At 39.7% G+C, this 20,572-nt stretch overlaps 1 long non-coding RNA gene across 1 annotated transcript; it reads right to left on the reverse strand.

The window, feature by feature from the left end:
- Positions 1-12,443: 12,443 nt before the first annotated feature.
- On the reverse strand, positions 12,444-19,445 carry LOC111265253 (uncharacterized). The gene is made up of 3 exons (XR_002683349.2): positions 15,755-19,445; positions 15,235-15,371; positions 12,444-12,549 (listed from the first exon to the last, which is right to left on the reverse strand). It is a non-coding gene; the product is annotated as an uncharacterized LOC111265253 (long non-coding RNA).
- Positions 19,446-20,572: the final 1,127 nt, after the last annotated feature.

A 20,572-nucleotide genomic window follows, 5' to 3' on the forward strand; every position in this document is an offset into this window, starting at 1 on the left:
TTAACCAATACGCTTGCCGTTCAATCAGGAGTCAATCAGTCTTATAATGAATGGTACATTACCACGACATATCTATGGCATTAGGGGTTGCGGCAGCATTTTCTACCGCCGAAAACGGGAATCGGTTGAAGTCGAACTGAAAAGTCGTTTTAATGGTAATGCAGATATCCCACAAAGCATAGGAACTTCTGTCGTAATCTTAAATGTGGCATAAAAGGAATCATTGTTTAGTAACGCAGGAGGCTGGTTAGCGTTAGAATATAGTAGGCTATGGTTATGGTCCTATGCTCGCGTCTGGCCGACGATATAATTGAATTGATTTAGTAAGCAGTAGGAAACTGAAGCTTCCTGAAAGGTGACTTATAACGCTCTATAATGTAACAATATTCATTCAGACTATTGTAAATTCATAGAAAAAGAAGGTAGATTCATAAAGTTTCAAACCTTGATAACTATCGCGTGCAGACCTGTCTCTAATCCTTGACAGTTTTTTTTTTTCTCTGTTAGGCTAAAAATACACACAGACGGTGTACTAACGCTGGCAATCTATGGATTGTAATATCTGTATCAATAAGTCTTACGTTTTCTGTACCTTAAAACACCCTAGAAAAACTTTAGTTTCTAAAGATTGTTATCGATTTTATCTATGTAAAGTGATAGAGCACTTTCTCAAAACGTTGTAAGAATTAGAACTATTGTCTATGTACGAATGTGATATTTTACAAAGGCGTTTAGACAGCCTATGAAATTAGGATATAGGTAACGTCCCCTAGACCTAGCGAGTTCACTCGGCATTTTACCTTTTTCTTAATCCATGTTTGACTTTTTATTCTTATTTTCCGCGTTTGCTTCATTGTGTTTTATTGTCTTCATTTACAGGTCGTATTCTGTTCATTCTGCAGAACGCTATACAGATCTTTATGCAGTCGCAATTAAAGCAGACATATGTTTTTCTCTACGCTATGTCGGTCATTTTATTGGGAAGCAAGTTGAAAGTTAATTGCGTTTGCAATAGATATTCCGGACTGTGTCAATACAATAGTCATATCACATAATCTTGGTGGACGCAGATAGTCTTACACAAGAACGTCGCGACATCGCGCTCACAGGGGGTGTCTCTAGATCACATATCCGATAGATAACACCCGACAAATGATCCTCTGTCGACTGACCGACTTCGAATATAAATTGGGTACTACTCGCCGGACGCGCGGGGTCATGGGCAACCTATCAGGTTTAATCTTGTTAGGAATGTGGAATCACGCGCTGTGGAACTTGCCCTTTTCAGAGGCATCGGTTGCCCTGTTGCTTGCAGCCATCGTTAGCATGTACGAACTTCGTAACAACGTTTAGCCTTCTGTTTTGATATTGAATTTTCTGTTATGCTATTGAACGCTTATATAGGTTATAGATAACTGGTGTTTACAGCTATGGAACTTCTGAAGCAAAGATTGTGTTGCGGAACTATATCCTCAGCCACTTATGAACATCGTGGCTTGACTTGTTGTTTTTATTAATGCTCGTATATAATGATTAGGTTTGCAATTTTCTATCAGGCCATTCTATGAGTTGGCCACATGCTTAATTCGAGTAGTACACATATGACCATTAAAGTATTCGGCAATAACAGAGGTGGTACGCTACGGGCCCTCAATATTGACTGCATATTTTTGAGAAAATCGGGATGGCAACATACCGAATGATAGCAGCAGTTTGCGTAGCTAGAACAATTTTTTTTTTAGCAAACGAATTAGCTTCAATTTTGCCGTTTTCTCTTCTTGGGTCTTTAATAAACAGAAATTGAAATTGCGTCATTGAGATCGCCTAAAAAAGATACCATTTTGATGCTCGGGACCGGCCTGCTATTGTCAAATGGGAACACTTTGAAAACAAATGGAAACGACATCCTCGAGATGTCGTCAGGCGCCCCGTTATTACAGGCGCTTGTAACAGGCGTCAAAACAAGTGTACGCTGACGGGAGTTTTAAAAGCATATTAGGGAAACGAGAATGGCAAACGAACGTGCGTGTCTCTGGAACGAAGTGGAACACAAATAGCGGAAAGACCGACTAAGGCTTTAGCGTTTCCATTTACCAGCTCAATTACCTACAAAGCCGTAAAGAACTGAAACTCGGTTCAATCCACTTTTGAGATCCATTCGGTTGAGATTTCAAGCAAAATTAAAAAAAAAAAACGCTAAGTGGCGCCAGGATGTCCCTAAGGAATTTCTATTGGGTAGAAAACTCTATAAATAATGTAACAGTAAGGAACTTGTACCCGTCCGATGCCCGTTTCTCAATTCAGGGGCATACAGGCTGCGTTGTACCTAAATAGAGGAATCATTGCTCGTCTGGGCACAATTGCGGTGTAGGATTTCAGGCATTATGAACAATGACAGTATGAATATTTCAGTTTTCAAATGCAACAAGTATCATTGCTTTTTGTTAAGCCATCAAATAACTTACTCTATAATCAAAATTCGGTTAGTTTCGATATCTAATTGATATCAGGTAGTTTATGTTACATTATAGAATCGAAATATCTACCAACGATTTATTTCTAAACCGTGAATATCACAATATGCTTCTAAATTTCATAGTTCGTGACCTGGGGTCGGTAGAAGGGGCAAAACTCTTTCTTGCGATATGGATATTTGGTGCTCACACGCATCATAGTACGAGACGTACGTACGTACGTACGTGTAGTAATGACGTATCCAATTATATTGGATTACCAGCAACCCTATAGATTGGCAACGTTAGCTGGTCCTCGACATAAACTACTACTGTATCGTAGCTTCTTAGGGCGAACTTGCTTATCGTGCTCCCTATCTATAATCGTACTGAAATCCACTCGCAAATGAATACTCAGTTATCTTGAAACGGATATTAAAAAGACATCGCTTAATCAAAGCTTCGACGTTTACGATCATCTTTGTGAATCGACCACCATCACACAGGTTGTGTCTGTGTTCGACGAAACGTGTTTCCGGCAAAGGAAAATCAAAGACGAAGTTCACCCAGCATTTCAAATGTACGTCCTTTTGAAAAGGAAGACATGTGTAGCAATATATAATATTATTTAATTATATATAATAGTATGCACGTTCCTGCGCGTAGTTATCACACCCAATAACTTCTTCAATTATCTACCGTAGATATGGCTTCTGCCTATTATAGAAGATGTCCAGCGAGGGAGGCCTTTGGGTAGTCACATAATTGCACTCAAATTGCTGACAACAAAGCACGATACGTGAATACCGTCTTGTATACATAGCGCTAGACAGCTTCAGCGGTCAAAGCTAACTTTTTCAGTTCTTCAATGTCAAACTCCTACGTAAAATATCTTCGATGGCCCTTACACTAAACCTATTCGAAAAATTGTTGCGACTATTCAACGAAGAGTGGGCACAAGCCAGCGCATATATTTTCATATACTGTATATATGAAAAAACATACAACAATGAACGGTTGGCACGAAGTTGCTCGTTAACTCTGAGGCTAAGCGTAAAGAAGATTAGCTTTGTCTGATGCAGGCGACTGACCACGAGCTGGCATTTTTCTTTAACTTGATCATCATAAACCGATCATTTACAAATAATTTAAAAGCATGCATATATTCAGAATGTATCTTGTCTTTTTTTCCTATCCGAATTTTACGTCCGGTACCGCCGTTAAGCGCTACAGCAGGCGGCTTGCCCGCGACACGAAACCAAGTGTGTGTACGCGCGGATACGACCTCACACGACTACGTGTTCTTCTTAACCTAACACTAGGTTGTCACTGTTAGCCATCTAAACGGAATAACTTCTTTCACACATGTCGTGTATTTATATGTAGTTGGCGGAATTCGAAGCTCTTTAAGTAACCCAGGCTATGAAGTTACCTATTTTTATTGCAGCACGAACTTTTGAATTTATATGAAACATATGCTTTAGTTAGCAGTAGACATGAGCACCGGAGGCCTTATTTACGTTATGGAGCTATTTTTTTAAATGTAAATATTTAAAGTGTACAAGGTACATTGTTGGATTTATGAACGGTTGGGTGATCGTGTACTCTGCATCGTACGTAATTTGCACGCAATAAACCGTAAGTCGCTTGATAATTTACTGAAATATTTTCGCCGTTTGACGCAGTCCTATCATACGTAGTAAATATTCGACTCCCTTCCATCAGTGTGAAGTTTATTTCAGTTTTAAAAGACAAACTGATGTTCTCTTCAGTGTTTCTTCTTTTTGACTGAAGATGCAGTTGAGGAGGAATAACAAAATCGTTTACCGCTGACTAAGACGTTGGTCTACAGTAACAGAAAAATAAGCTTCCACTCTATAAACAAGTACAAGTTTACTTCTTCAACCGTAAGTCTATTTTCGCCCCGTTCCTCTCCATTAGAGTAAGGTACTTTCAATACGAGGTAGCATTTGAAACGTTTCAGCGAGACTACAAAGCAAAGCGTGCGTATAGTTCAAGGTCGAACATAGAATTGGCTGTTGAAATTGTAATGCAAATAAATAATTTACGGTAACCATCGTAGCATTATCTAGTCCGGCCACATTAATGAAGATCGATAATAAAGTTGAGCACTCTGTTTGTGCATGGCCTGTGTATTACGAATTTTGCATTCATCTAGGCCGTACGAATGCTCCAAATGTGTCACACAGGCAAAAGCCGATAGTACACTCCTAGCAGGTTTGTTCATTCTTCTTCATATTCCCTTTTTAATGCCAACACAAAATGTGTCTACTTCCGGGGCTTCTTGTTCCCTCTGGGAGCCTATTCCACTATCGATTTGAGCAAAATAGAACTCCCCCAGCGAAAAGACAGCTTCTAACTGAGTCGGCAGTGTCTAAGAGTACGAACCGCTTTCGTACTGTCGAAAACGTGCCGTGCCGGGAATAACGTTTCCCTATCCCCGCATGCGATGTCGCGGCGGCAACAACGAATACAGCATGTCTTTAGGCTGGAAAACGAAAGCTCCTCTGGACTGCTTTTTGTGGATGTTTTTGTCGACGATTTCAAGTACTTAGAAGTTGCTTTAATTTCCATATTTCAAATACAGGACGGAAAACAGGAGAAATGGAAACTGTAAAGCTTCAAGTTGCTCATTTGATGTATTCTTTGGCCCAGACACAGAAGTCATCGTTTAGTCCGTTTCTCGCTCAGCAATTGAAGACCTTCTTCAGTTGTCAGCCTGCTTCGATTCCTTCGCTTCTGCGAGTCCTGGCCTTATTTTTCCTGTGTTACTTAAAACCGTTTCAACCTCACCCTCTCTCAAGCATGTTGACCCTTTACAGACAGTGCTGCGAGAGACAATGAATACTAAGCTAGATCAATGAATAGTTTATTCTTATTCCACATATATTCAGTTCTTTTCAATTTACCTCTTCTCGACGGTAATGTATGTTTTTTTGCCATTGTTACTCTAAAAAATATTCGAAAAATTTTTGCTGCTCCCTGCCGATTTGTTAGTGGACCAAGCATAAAACGGAGTTATCGTTAAATAGCTCTCTGCCAAAGGCTAGACCGACAACGTGCGAGAATGAAAATATGCTCGGGTCGTAAGCATTCTTTGTCATCATAGTCACTGTTGTGCCCGCAGCAATAGGGCCAAAATGCGAGCAGGCTGATTCAGGACTGACTTACATAGATTCGCGAAAGATACTGCGAGAACCTAAGACCGCCCGGTGCGAAGCGATGTTGGTAATGGAAGACTCATGTCAGGAACTCGAAGCGAACCCGGTATCGATTACATCGCGAGGTGATAATACAAAAGCGCTGACCAGTTTATGTAGAATGCGAACGCGACGATGTAACTAGGCGTCGCCTAGGACAAAAGCGCAAAGACTCAAGGAGTCGAGGGATACAACTAATGGCAAGAGACAACAAACCGCCGATGCCGAACGTGTAAATATATGGACAACTATTGCAGACGAAGTCATTTAAATAAACATATAGACAACAAGAGACAAGCAAATGCTAATCCGTTATATTTAATCTAATTACCACGGCAAAGAACCTTGTTCGTACGTAATGCATGTGGTGCTGCTATTTGGAAATTAGCTAAATGAGAGGTGTGTACTTAGCAACTGGTTGGTAGAAAACAGCAGGCTAAGTGTAGCAGGACTAGTAAAGCAAAGTCTGAGAAAACAAATACGAGTTTGATTTACATATTCTGTAAAGGTGTAAAAGCATAGCTACGAACCTTTGATCTGCGTATGGTACCTACGCGTCAGGAGGACTGCCTCCTTTTTGAAATCCTAGCTAAAAGAAGAAAATGGATCTGCTTAAGTGTACCTTCGACTATGTATAACATGTATGGATGGAGCTTTAAATTGGAAATGATGAATGACAGAAGTTTCTATTTTGATAGAAGTGTCAAATAAGTCAAGAAGCCAAATCATGGACATATAGAGAAACATAGGCGTGCAACCTGCACGGGCGTGGGGGCTACTTGGACGGAAAGCATGTATAGAAAATATCAAAAGAGTGAACCTTTCGAGGGTAAAATAATTTGTATGTGCTAATAAATGGCAGCTATTACGAGCTACTTACTTTAACGTGTTAGCAGTACCCGTTAACTTTGAAGCAGTCGTTCAACGTAGAAGAAACCTAGATTGCCATTTGTAAGGCCCGACTTGATTGAAATTAGCAAGAAAACAACTTACTTTAAGGTACATACACCAGTGGCTTTTGCAGGGGCCGAGTAAGATAAATGGAAATTAGGCAAAGCGAGAGGTTTACCATTGGTACCAGATTCAGAGCTGGCTGATATTTAGATAGCGTATATTGAAAATGTTGAGAATATCACAGTGCTGATTATGAGAACAAATGTAAGCGAAAATAAATATACCCATGTATTTCGCAATTTTCAAATGACCTTTAATAATTTTCGAGTTAATAAATCGTCATTGCTCTGTTATTGTGGTCTTCTACCCTGCACCGAATCCTGGACAGAATCATTTCATGTAGTTGTAATTTACAACGCGGCAAATCTTCGGACCCATCGATTTTTTGAATTAATTATTCCTTTGAAACATAGCTTTTCGACATGGCATTGCTCCTAATTTTGGCGATCCAAACCGCTAAATTTTCGTCAATAGACGTGTTAGCGAAGTTTCTCTTGGGACAAGAAACTTATCTCGCATCAAGCAGTGGGAATTATAGCAGTATGTTTTTTTAGTTTTCCAAAAGTCATGTTGAGAGTATTGTCTTTAAAACGAATCATTTATTCTATAATACAATAAGAATCTATACAAATTGTTATTCATTGATGTATGTAGAAAAACTAAAGTTTTCAAATGTTTCAACGAGTCTGACTTTAGGAGAGTAACGGGTTGATTAAAACAGCTCGCAACGCGTCCTTATTGCACCTTACTTATACAGCCTTTCCTTATTTAAGCTTTTTAATATGAGATTTTGGAGATAATTTTACAAACGCATGGTCTATTTGTGCCTACGCAAAAGGCAAATATATTTATATCAGCTATTACTATTGTTTGCTATGGTTCTGAAACTTCGGTAAAAGTTCTTCTTTTTATAGAACCGCTAAATAAGTTACAGGTAAATATCTACATAGTATTCATTTGGGCCAAACAATCTTTGCGCTGACTCGAGAGTATATATCAAAACCCGATATGTATATCTAAGACCATTTTAACGCCAATTGTATTTTGTTGAACCTGTCATTGCTTATGACACGATCATTATTGGCGGGTATAAGAAACTAAAAGGTCAATCTGAGAGTGTCTTAGTCACTTGCATATTTGAGGATCATAACTTATTAGGTTTACAAAAAGGTCTCAGTTTTTGTTATTAATATTTACTTTTGCTTTCTAAAAAATGTCGTAGACTTTTTTTGTCGTAGACCTGTAATATTTTACCGTTCGTCGTGAAGGTAGCATATACGCCCAGATCTAGAGCTTTCGGCTTTTCAAATCAAAATAATAGATAACTAATTTTCTGACCCTCTTAACGTTCAGCAACTTCTTCACTAGCCAATAGATTTCGCATTGACCTAAATTATTGTTTACCTGAAGGAAGCAACGTTCAGCAAGAGAGAATCTTCCAGTTTGATTCTACTATGATTTTTTGGCCTTCTAAAGGTGGTTTGGGAACAAGCATTTTCCCATACGGAAAAATCGGGTTGCAGCGCTCTTGGCAAGCAAAGGATCCTTCCGCTTTAATTGAGCTACTTAGTTTAGTCAATACCACATTTTGCATTTATAGTTGCAGGAAATTCTAGAAGCTTGGAATAAAGCATTTCGTTTATATTCCTCAAACACTCAGAATAACTTTTTTTTTTTTTTTTTGTGAATATCTTGCCTTGTGTGAGACCTGGCTAGTACTCTGCGCCAACCTGCGATGTTTACATTTGGTACTGAAGATGAGAATTTGCATCTTACCACTAGTGACAATTTACTACACAATATTATATCTTCAGTCCCTTGATAAGCGAGCATAATACTCGGTACGATACTCTACTATGCTTGTGAATTCTGCCTAGAGAGAACGCACTTTTCTGTTCTCTCATTCCTATAGCAGGTAAACGATTCACAACTGTCTACTGAGTCATTCTCAATAGGTCGACAACTTTCTATTAAGTTAGAAAGGAGTTTTCGTCTAAGGACATCTGAAGTTCATCGTAAAATGTCTGTGGACGTCCAAACCGTAAATCATCATCCGGCGAAAAATTTTCCAACAAAATTGAGCAAAAACTTTTTAACAGCAGTAATATACACTGAGAATACATTCCGTCGCCTAAGTGGTATTAGTTTGTATTTGGAAACTTAGAAGTTCTTGAAAGTCCTATCTGCATGTGTGTTTGTCACCACTCAATATGAGGAACAAACGGCTCAAATATCCTAAGGCAAAGGCCAAGTCGAATTTCAGATTGGTATTGTTTGGAAACTTTCGAAATTTAACCTAAACTAAAGATATATTTTTGCATTTACTAACAACATATGTATGTTTTATCAAGCTTTGCCTGCTATCTCGACAATGCGCTATCCAGAACTTTTCCTATTTAGGACCTGTTTGGTCTTTAGCCTAAACTAACATTTCAGTGTAACGTATTGTATCATACTCGTTTATTCCAGGTGAGTTTGCGAGATAAGCATGTGTGTTGAGGATCTTCGATGAGTAAAGCAGAACTTATCTTTGGGATTAATGGTAAACTCGTTTGCAACTTTATGCTTGGACAGTATTTTTGATAAAGGCGTAATTTGGAGATTCAAGTACTTTAGAGATATTAGTAATTTTTTTCATAACCAAAAAATGTATGACAAATCAATTGTGAACTGATTTCATGATGGACCCTAAGAGCTTGTAAACGGTAACTTTTTTTTTTATCTTGTACGCCGTCTTACAGATATGTCTCTTAATTATTGTAAAAATGTATAATTGGAGTAATGCACAAGGGTCGTTTTGTTGTAGCGAGCTAATGTTGGGTGGTAACGAACAAAACTAACACGCAAGCTCGCACGCCCAAATATCGTTTTCTCTTCGTAAAATACACTGCAACCTGCAGGCAACGGTCTCTCGTAAAGTTGCTATAGCCGAAGATTCAAACCAATTAAGGTATCAGGGTCTCAGGCTAAAAGGACCAATGGCTTCGTCAAGACAATGGGTTGACTAGCCTCAGTGATATTTGATCTGGCAGCTGTTTAATCTGCAATATTAATCATCTGGGTCTAACCGATCTGGAAAAGACTTTGAAGTGATCCTGCTCAATAAAGTAAGATAGTTTATGTTGTCTGTTTAAGAGAAACATTGTGAGATACTTAAAAAAACATTAATTAAACTAGTAAAAAATATTACAAGCATCTTCGCGCAGGCCTGAGTGCTAGAAGTAACTCGCCATAGGCATGCTCTACTTGTAGAATATAATAGAATGTCGTTCCAAGCTTACGAGATTGCTTTCTGAGCTGTCAACGATAGCTTTAAGGGAGCTTACAAAAAAAACATGGATAATTCGTTAAAAACCTATCGGATTGTCTTTACAGATTTACTACTGTATTATTTAGCTGGCCATTATAATTGCCAAGTGATTTAGAGAGACACAGTCAGGAAAGTGTTTAAAGCTTCTACTGTATTAAAAACGAAATCGATAACTGTTTATGTTAATTGAGTGTGTGTTAAATCAAAATTTGTTAATACACATTTAATTGCACACTGGATATTTTGCGGGTTAAAACCTATAGATAAAATCTAGACTTGCTTTTCAACTCAAACGACCCCTTAGATTATTTCTAGAAGTTTATTGTTTCAATTCCGTTTACGAACGCCGAGTTCTGCTTCTAGGTATTTTCCACAGGTAAATCGGACCTTTTTCAGGTGCCGTAGCCCACTAAATGCTCACCTTTCTCTACTTACTTACTTACTTACTTAAAAAGCATCCAATGTTATCTACTATTTAGATATAGGGTAGTACGCAATGATAAGTACTGCCTCGCCCAAATTGCCAGGTCATCGATCTCGACTCTGGAGAATAGCGCTTAAACTGGTTCCTTCTGTTAGAAAGTAATCAGCCAATAGAATATTTAGCTTTATTTTGTCATCCAATAGTGATCGTCTTCGGTGCCCTGTGAACCCGCTTTGTAAACCTGCGCGTGAATGAGCACGCAGATTGCAAATTAGACCTGCTACCTCGTTATTGCCATGTATACATACGCAAAAAAAACAGGTCTAAGACGGTTTTCCGATCCGAATTATTTGTGTGTCATTGTCGCCATCGTTGGCGGAGTTCACAGCTTCCGTCGTGTTGTCGCAGAAACACACTCAATTCCTCGTTTATGTTTGTTCGCTTTTTTTTTTCTCAAACAACAACAATCTAGATGTGTGTCTATTCCGCTATGTGTCCTCCATGGGCAGAGTTATGGGTAAGTTGCAGGCAACCGACGGTAATTCTTTTGCTGCCACAGGGGACTCAACTATGTAAGCCTGTTTTTTCAGCCGATCCCATCTTTCCTAGCTCGGTTCCTTCCTCAGAAAAGTAAAGAACCGTAGTTGCTCTAGGAAGTCATCAACAGTGATAGAGTCGGGGCTCGGGCCAATGCTCTAAGCATGACCATGCCTAGATAACCTTGCCCTCCATATATTCGTGCTAAGCTTCTACCCAACTGGGTAGGGTTTATAAGTTCACACCTCTAGATTGCCTGTTAAATGCTCTAAAAAGCAGTTACATCGAAATAATATTTTATTAGACGAATAGCTGAGTTCCTGCCACGACTCTCCTAATTGAAAGTAGGATATAGCTGATCGATCGCTTAAATAGAGTCTGCCGAACGGCCCTAGCAGGCACAGTTAATAACGAAGTCGGAAATCCTTATCTTCACACCTGTACACGGTATTGCAATACGAGACTAACGGCGAAACAATTGTAATTGCAAAATTTACCGAAATACAAAAAAGTCTTTGTTGGCAAAAGCTAGCGAAACAGCATATTCTCTCAAGTGGAATAAAACTGAGACTTTACAGTTAAGTAAGGCTCTATTTACCAAACGAATATCATAATCAATTAGACGTATAACTAGCGTGCGTTATTGCGTTTGCCAGTCGCTGACATTTAAGCTGTTAAGTCGAAGACTTGTGCGTTGACGCGAAGACAGCGTTGCGTCGAGATATACAAGACAAATTCAGACGTTATGATGTAGGTCACTAGCAGTTGACCATCCCTAGAAATTAAGTTACATGAAGACTGGATAAAAGGCAGACTACCAAAGCGGATCAAACGTTAGCGAACGATCATATTTTCATAAGCGCACTCACGTGTTCACGCACAGCTCGCAAAGGACCCCGCAAAGGAGATTGTAGAGCATCTTCGTAACGTATTGATCTATTGAGTGAGTTTGGTGTTCGTTTGTCGTGGCGTTTAGCCTGTCTCGGGGGTAATGGGTACACCAATAAGCATACTATAATAAGCCACATAGTATAATCACTACTATGTCAAACTCAAGTTGGGAACGGTGGACGACTTCGGCTCTCTCCTATCCTTTAGTTAGGAATGCGTGTCCACGGAACGACCGATCGCGCGGTAATCGGTTGAGTTTTATGACCTTCAGCATACAAGTGAGGGCCTTAAGGCTTTTTGAGAGTCCAACCATGTGGGGATGGTTGGCTTTAAAACAGATCGTCCTCTGACAACTGTGAGACAAGAAGCCGAAAACAGAATTGAACCAACTAGAATACTTAGGTGCGATAGCGGCTACAACGTAGACGTTTACTAAATGATAAATCACAATATTTATTCAAATAAGGCATATGTACGATACGAGGAGATTCGATAATACGCAGGATTTGTGGCAGGTTGAGTATGAAAACTGACAAATCGTGTCGATCTACTATGATCAGAGTTGAAAATATACAACGAACAGAAATACTAAGCTTAAGCAAAAACGAATAGGTATACTCGTCTACTTTTTTTGACTATTTATGTTTATTTTGTTTAAGAGCCATTCTCCAAACTCACGCGGTATCTATCGATAGCGACTTGGAGCAGGGCGTCGTCTGTGATGTCGATTGCCTAGACACGTAAATCTGCCCAGCGTATCTGAAATCGATATATTTCGAAGAATCAATATATTGTCACACGACGGGTAGGCGGCTTCCGACACCAAAAAGGTTGAAACTGTTGACAATGTAAAGCACAACGGAAATTGAAACAACTCTTGACTAAAGCGATATAAACCGCGTTAGTAATCAATTGATAAACAAAAAATAATCCTGTCGTTGGCATTTTTTACTTTTCTATCAGAGACACGATAAGAGATTCACGATGTATACGATGAACTAATTCTTCAATAGGCCTTGATCGAAACTCTTGTCTAATTGTGGTTCGAAGCTGGCGTTGGAACATTTACAAAGAGCGCAACATGCTACGGCTATTTATGTATGACCCGTACTCTATTGGTGTTCTGTATTTGACTCAGGTCCAATAATGGCTACTATATAATCGTAATTGTAAAGAGCAAGAGACCCGCATGAAATTTAAAATTGCGTAGACTACTTTAAAATCCATTCATAGCATAGCTATGTTTGATTGATTGATAGGTTATTAGTTGACACATAAAGTTACCGTGGCTAATGGGAGGCATAGAATACCGGTTCGGTGGGCCCGTTACGAGCCATATGCCTAGAGTACGTTTACAAGACTCTGGACTGGACTGGACTGGGCTGGGCTGTACGGTAGACGGCCAATCCTAGCGACCTTATAGGCTTCCAGTGGCCAGTAAAGAGCATAAAGGAAGAGGATTCTTAAGGCTTAAACAGTCGGAATCCGATAGAGTTGAAGTTTTTCCTACCACACAACTAAAGTGGAAAGCGAGATTATTAAACACGCACAGGAGCCTAGCTTCCGTCTTTCATTCCCGTTATACCAATGGCGTGCCAATCGTGCATTTCCACTACAGACATATGCCTCACTCAGATAGAATTGCATTATTGAACAAGGCTCCGGCCACAAACTGCCTTCGTCGGTTGTGCTCGCTGCCGGCTTTCGCACCGGAATATTCTAAAATATTTTATTCTAGCCGCTTCTTCTAATTGGAACCCGGTGGAAAATTTGGCCATGTTACGTTCAGTATATATGAACATCTGCATCAACAGAACGGATGCAAAAAAGTGTAATTTAATAAAACGGAAACATTTCCACTCACCTAATTAATAAACAGAATCAAAATATATGGAAATAGTTTTGCCACAATGTAATAATGTGTTACTAGAGAAGAAACGTATGATAGCTATTCATAATAGCGGCAATAACGGCTACAAACGGGCTGTCTTTCTCTTATAATTTTTCCTTTTTCTTTTTGGGAACACCTTAGCTGTACGTTTTTTTTCAGCTTCCGCATTTGGGCACAGCAATTACATCTGCCAACGAATGATCTTGGAGGAATCATTTCGGTTGTACATCCAGTAGAGAAAGGTATCCAATCGTTCAATCTTATCCCTAAACTATTTAGCGAGGTCATTTTCTTCTAGGACGAGATGCAAATTTCCGTGTAACAAGGATGACATTTCTTTAGTACCATTAATTAGTGTATCAAACCTAAAATAAATAAATAAATTATTAAAAATAACTTGGGCCAAGATAAGGGAAATTCCGCTTTTCGAATATACATGTTTAAATGAATATCGTAATTCTAGTCAAAGTAACTTCTCTAGTTAAAGAACTTAATCATTATAAAAAAGCGCTGATTTTGAGAATATGTCCCTGATCCACAAATTATATATACAGGTAAATAGAGACAGAAGCCCAAAAGCGTGTAACAGACTGGAAAAAAAACTCAGTCAACAAAGATCACAAATACTTGCTTAACAACACTTAATGTAGTACTTAATGAAACGAAAAATGAGAAAATTGACCCCGTTCAATCATACCGAGTTCCAAATCCAAAGGTACGATTTAAAAGGCTTAAGCATGACTATTCTGTAACAATAATACTATACAAAATTAAAAATAACTGACTGAAAATAATTCATCGCCCAAAAGAAGCCCCACCTAATACCCTATCGTCCCACCGACGCGACTGCGGCTTTGCTTAACGCAGTGTTTAACGGTCGCCGTCGAGAGATAAATTTTGTACAATCTCAGGCGTTGCCACTGCTTCTCCAGCCGTATAAATATTTCAAGCAGAATTCGTTTAACTAAATTTCTATCTATATCGATAGATGGAAATGCGTAGGTTTGGTAACAGTATGCTCAAAGGTTAAAACCGTACATTGTAATTGTTTGCAGAACGTGCAAGATCCATGTGTGTTACTGCTACTGCGTGCACGTGAGCACGTATACACAGCCATTTGGCCAACAAGACTTCACTAAGGGAAGAACACACCTAGCTCGATAATACTCTGCGGCTATAAAAAACAAGCTAGATTACAAAGTGCGCTAAGACGCCGAGGCAACGTGACTTTCTCTAACAATATACCGGAAATATGCACGCGACGATGCTATGCCATGCAAGCACCTCCGCTTGCCGCACAAAAAGTCACATTTTATAAGGGTAAATGTCTCAGTAAGGGCCTTCATTGTGTCGACGACCAGCCAGAAATGCTTAAAGAATAGTAATTGGCAATTATGTAATCGCTTAAATGACGATGGCTTAGCTTAAAACCAATGACTTCTTAAATTGAGCCTCAACTGTAAAACAAACCTAAGCAAGATACATCGGCTTCGTTTATTCAAGGATTGTGACAAGATCACAGTTAATATCAAAACTGAGTACTTGTGTCTAACCTGAGTGTAGCAGATCATTAACATCTATAGATGTAAGCCAAAAAGGGGTCCGCGAAAAAATTCGAGATAATCTGCCTTCAGAAAGAAGAACATCTCCATATCGGCATTACGGTTTCACCAATATGGCACCACACGTCCTGTGATAGATTACGGGATTAAGAGATAACATATTAGCCTGCTTATCTTCTGGGCACGTTATGGTCTAAGTTCGAGTTTGAACATCTGTTCCGTACGAAAAATCAGCCGTATGATACGATAATGCTTAACGGCAATACCGGCCATCAAAACACAGAAAACGTTACACTTTACAGAATCAGAACTCAGATAAGAGTCCTCAGTTTTTTGGAACAAATGATTCCCTTTGATCAGTATACTACTACTGCAAATTACGAACAAATTAATGCAAATCTTCTTTGTCGTAATTGCATTTTCAAGCAGCCAAACCTGCGCAGAATATACATGTATAGATTCTGTGAAGCAGTAATGATTGCAGGCCGACAGCTATACCAAAGTTACTTACTAGATAGTTTCTTTCTTCTGTTCATGGAGAGTGTTATTAGATTATCAGTTGCTTTTATTGCTGCTCATTTCTAAGAAACGATGAAATAACTTGGATAGATGTGGTCAGCAATAACCCATAATCAACTAAGCAGACCTTCGTTAGATGTCAGCTCTTTCACCCTCTCCGGAGAGCTGTCGCCACAACGCGATGGTGCGCGTGTGTGTATTAGCTACCCATTGTCAGTACTGTACGCCCACTGATGGAGCCGGAGGCATGTAGCATTTACTGTGGTAAGCCTGGCTAAGTTGGTCGGTTCCTGCTGTTTAGTCCTGCGAACGTCAGGCCTCTGGCGGTTGGATGGCTCCATAAGACTTTAAATCCCCTTTCCCCATTTGCCAATTTCGTCCCTTTCCTGCCAGCTTCTAGCATTGCCTCCGTCGCTGCTGGTTGGCCTACCTAGTGTGTGTAAAAACACTCTACTCGAATTATAGGATATTGCTTCGTTTTGCGGTACTGCCGTGCTGTTAACAATGACGATGTCTGCGGTCAGCGTGTCTTACTAAGCGGAGCAGCCAATGAAGCAGAGCGGGACCATAAACGTGCGATGATTTCGAATGGCAAGACGGTGGCATTTGGCACATATTTGTTGCATCGTCGCTATAATATTGTGGGCCTGACTTTCATTGACTTACCGGCCTTAGCAGTGGCATCAGCGGTTCATGGTGGTGGTAAGGTAAATTCGTTTATCTTCCTCCCTATCTTCTGGCAAACTAAGCAACTCGGAGAAGATGTTCCTGCAGGAAAGGCGGGACCTGTTGTAGCCAGCTTTTACGCTGTATAAATTCGAACGAGGAAACGTCCGGTTATGACCTTTTCGGTTGCGTTGTTGGCCTGTGTGTGATACATAAGCGGTATCTGTATATATATACGCGGGTTCTGTAGGTGACTTATTGAAGAGTGTCAATCATTTCGAGTGACAGTGAGAACTATTATTGTTGTTATTTTGGGGTTTTGAATACTTTAACACAAGATTATTATCACAAGATCCAGGAGGAAGGTATGACTCTTACTGTAGCATAATTAATCTTATCGACAATATCTGATAAGACGACGAACTAGATCATTGAGTCAATGCCATTCTGAGAAACCAACGAGCATTTGTGTGCCTCGAATACTTAGGCGCTCAGTTCTGTAAACGCTTGAATTCGTGTTCAGCTTGGCTGTCATCAGAAAGCGTCTGAGGCTTATGACGATTCTATTCTGCCGGGTAAATGTCTTTGGTACACTCGTCGTATCAATGCTAGACCCAAGGAGGAAGCATGAAAGAATTCTGCTACACCTACATTCGTTCTGTTAGTTAAAGCCGAGTCTGAATGGTGAAGACCAACGCAGACCTTTGGAACGGGACTGGGGAATGTTTCCAATGTTTAATAAAGACTTGTGTTGGCATTTTTCGCTGGTTATTTTTTTCCAGCAGCACAGCAGTGACATAACTAGAAAACCTGAAAGCAGATAAAGTAATTGCCAGTTACCATCCATGGGTAATGTCGTTTTCAGAAAAAGAGCTTAGACTATAGTATCTGCAAAAGCAATTTGGTCTATGTTTGACACATTTGGTTAAGCAGAAAATTGGCTTGATCGCTTAAGAGATTGCGCTGTGAAGGAAAAAAGCATTTGGCAAAAACCGTATAGAAACTGGCCGTATCATCTGTTGTTGAGTATTTGAAGTTGAACTTTGCTATGGCGGGTGTGAAAGTATTATTTACTATGGATACGCACCGCACAGACTGTTAGGTTATCAGCAAAAAAAATCGCCATAGCCAACTGGTTGTAACTCACAGTGAGCGTACGCACTTTAAGTCAGCATACGAAATGCAGCTAAGCTAAAAGTGTACAAAGTGAAATGGAATAGTCAACGTAGATAATGTCTCGATCTACGGAAATTCTACTTTTTCCAAATGCGTATCTCCTCTCAGTACGTATTTTTCGAAAGTACCAGGTCGTTATATTTTTCAAATGTAACCCTTTTTCGCGCCATCAACACACTGTAACATTTCCACTTGAAAGAACTCCTCGAAATCGGATGTTCCAGGTGAAAGAAAAGTACAGTTTCGACACTGCTGTACTATGCATTCTGTCGTGTCCAAGATGCCGTCCAAACAGCTCAGGACGTTTGTCTTGTGAACGTTACAGTAACGCTAAAAGGACTGCTCAAAAATGGTCTGTCAAGTTTAAAAACGGTATTTGGAACCTGAAAGATGCCCCTCGCTCTGGCCGAACGTCTGAATTTCACGACGACGACGACTTATTGTAGGCGTTCTCAAAGGAAGTCAGCTGACAAACAGCTAAAGAATTGGCTGAAAAGATGGGCAGCCACCGCCGCAAACCACTTCAACTTCCTTGGGTTTTCACACAGACTTGGAGCTTGGATACCTCATAAACTCTCGGAATCCAACAAGGAATTACGGTTCAACATTGCATTGCAACATTTCGCCCGTTGTCCAGCGTCACGGCGCCAGAGTGACCGTAAGTTATCACTGACGATAATAGGTAATGCTAGCGCATCAACATGGACGGGAGATCGGAACGGATGCCTTCAGCAGGGAAGAAGCGAAAGACAACGGTCTAACTAGATTTTCACCCAAAAAAAGTTATGCTTTACGTTTGATGGGATTGTAAGGGTCTGATTCGCTTCCTAGTAACTGCACAGTCGATCAATACGTTTACCTGGTCAGTTGCATTCTGTCAACCACGTTATCCAAACGAAAGGACTCGACAAACGTGGTAAGATCATCCTGCTCCACGGCAACGTAAGGCCACATACGGCAAGGATCGAAGCTGGATTTCGAATAAGAAGTTCCGTTGCGCCCTATATAGTCCCCGAACCTTAAGCTAAATTTTCATCTTTTCCATTCATTGGAAAATTAAATTGAAGACAGTGAAGATGGCCTTAAGACCCTAAAAGCTAGACAAGTTCTTCGGTACAAAACCTAAAAGTACAGGCGATAAAAATGTAAATGACTGGCAGACGACAGAAGGTCGTGGACAATGGCAGTGCATGTATAACGAAATCATTTATGTTACAAGAATAAATAATGTGGTATTTCATAGTTAGTGGGGAACCGTGGAAATTTTCTCAGACCTAACAGTTGGATAATGAGCAGCAAAGACATCAACGCTCTGGTATTTAAACTTTAGAGCTATAGAAACTGCAAATGCTCTTCCAGGTGCTATTGAGGTCCAGATGGTCTCACGCAGGCGTAATATAAATATTAGTTTCATATCAATGTTAGTAATTCAATCTAGCCTGTTGAGGACACGTGGCGACATTAACGGACAACGTCGCAGAAGGCGCTGTCCAAGCGAGTTGAATTTTATTACTAAGCAGCTTAAGTCAAATTTCAATTATCACTTGGCAATCCTCTGGCTTTCGTCTCTAATCTAGCTCCTTGCTGGGCCATTTCTGATACGAGTAATTGTGATAACAATACACTCAATCAATGTGATAAGATGAAATGTCTTATGATATATAGCCTATATATAAGACGCTAGGTATAAGGTACCGTATGTACATATATATGGTGCACAATCGTGCAGGATCTACTAAACTTGATGGGAAATCAGCTTAGTAGGATGTGAATGATACTTGATGATAAATGATGCTATTACTGTGCCTGACAAATATGCAGTTCTTAAAATAAGCTCTGAACAAAATCAAGGCATATTTTTTTGACTTTCATATTATACGACCGTTTTTCTTCTAGAGAAAAAAAAATAGAGCTGTGCATTCGAAGGACGTGATCTAAACGATTAGAGAAGTCTGAGGAATTTAATAGAAACTAGTTGAACAGGAGCAGTATAGATATATATAAGTGAGAACGCTACCTATTTTTGGCTGAAGCGAGTTGTGCGAGCGTACTCACTTGATGCTCGACGTTCCTGAGGGACCCCAGGGGGTACAGGACATCGTTTCGACGAGCTTTCCGAGAGAGAAAATCAGCCAAGCACGTACCTACGGAACGAAGAGGGTATCGGAATCAGGCCGCAGTTTCCATTCAAATGGCACTAAAACAGATGGAATTTCGATGTGATGCGCAAAAGGGGTCATTGCTTTTAGTTTCAACGGTAATAGCCAATAGAGCACAGTGTTTCACATATTGTTCGGGCAATTTATCGATCGCACGCTTAACGCACATGCCAACACTACGTTTGTTTTGTACTAAATAATCGTTATATATGAAATAGAAGTCATTAGCACGGTATATTTGATTATTTATAAATGCCATAATAATCAATCATAACGTTAAAGATAATAGCTTAAGTACAAAACAAGGGCGATAATAACCCATTTCCTGATTTCACCGGCGCTATCAAAAAACAAACGCTAAATCGTTGATTTCATATGAGTCAAAGAGGCTGCTGTGATTATAGAGTTCATGAAACTTGTATAGAAGAAGAAACTGTCTCTAGTTCGTCTGAGTAGATGAAGCTTATTATTTATTTTACCCAACAGCTAGACATCAGCTACCTTCGCACTCAGTCGGTGCCCACCAATACTTATATTTCTAGGCTGTTATATGTCAGTGTTTTCATCTCGGTCGCTGTTGTACCTTTGCGTTTGAACAAGTAATCATGTAACTTGCGCAATTTTTTTAGCATAAGTTAGTGAAAAAGACCCAATGTCTAGTGAACTTTTGTTCATCGAGCATCCATCCAAAACCTTTTCATTATGGAACCAATTTTAAGACATTTTTCGGTGGCAATGAATCATACCAAAGACCCTCTTCGGGTCGGATTTCGGCGGGCATATATTTTAACTTTAGACCTGGGTTTCAG

The sequence above is a fragment of the Varroa jacobsoni genome, unplaced genomic scaffold, assembly GCF_002532875.2.
Source record: "Varroa jacobsoni isolate VJ856 unplaced genomic scaffold, vjacob_1.0 scaffold_948, whole genome shotgun sequence".
In the NCBI taxonomy this organism is placed as follows: Eukaryota; Metazoa; Arthropoda; class Arachnida; order Mesostigmata; family Varroidae; genus Varroa; species Varroa jacobsoni.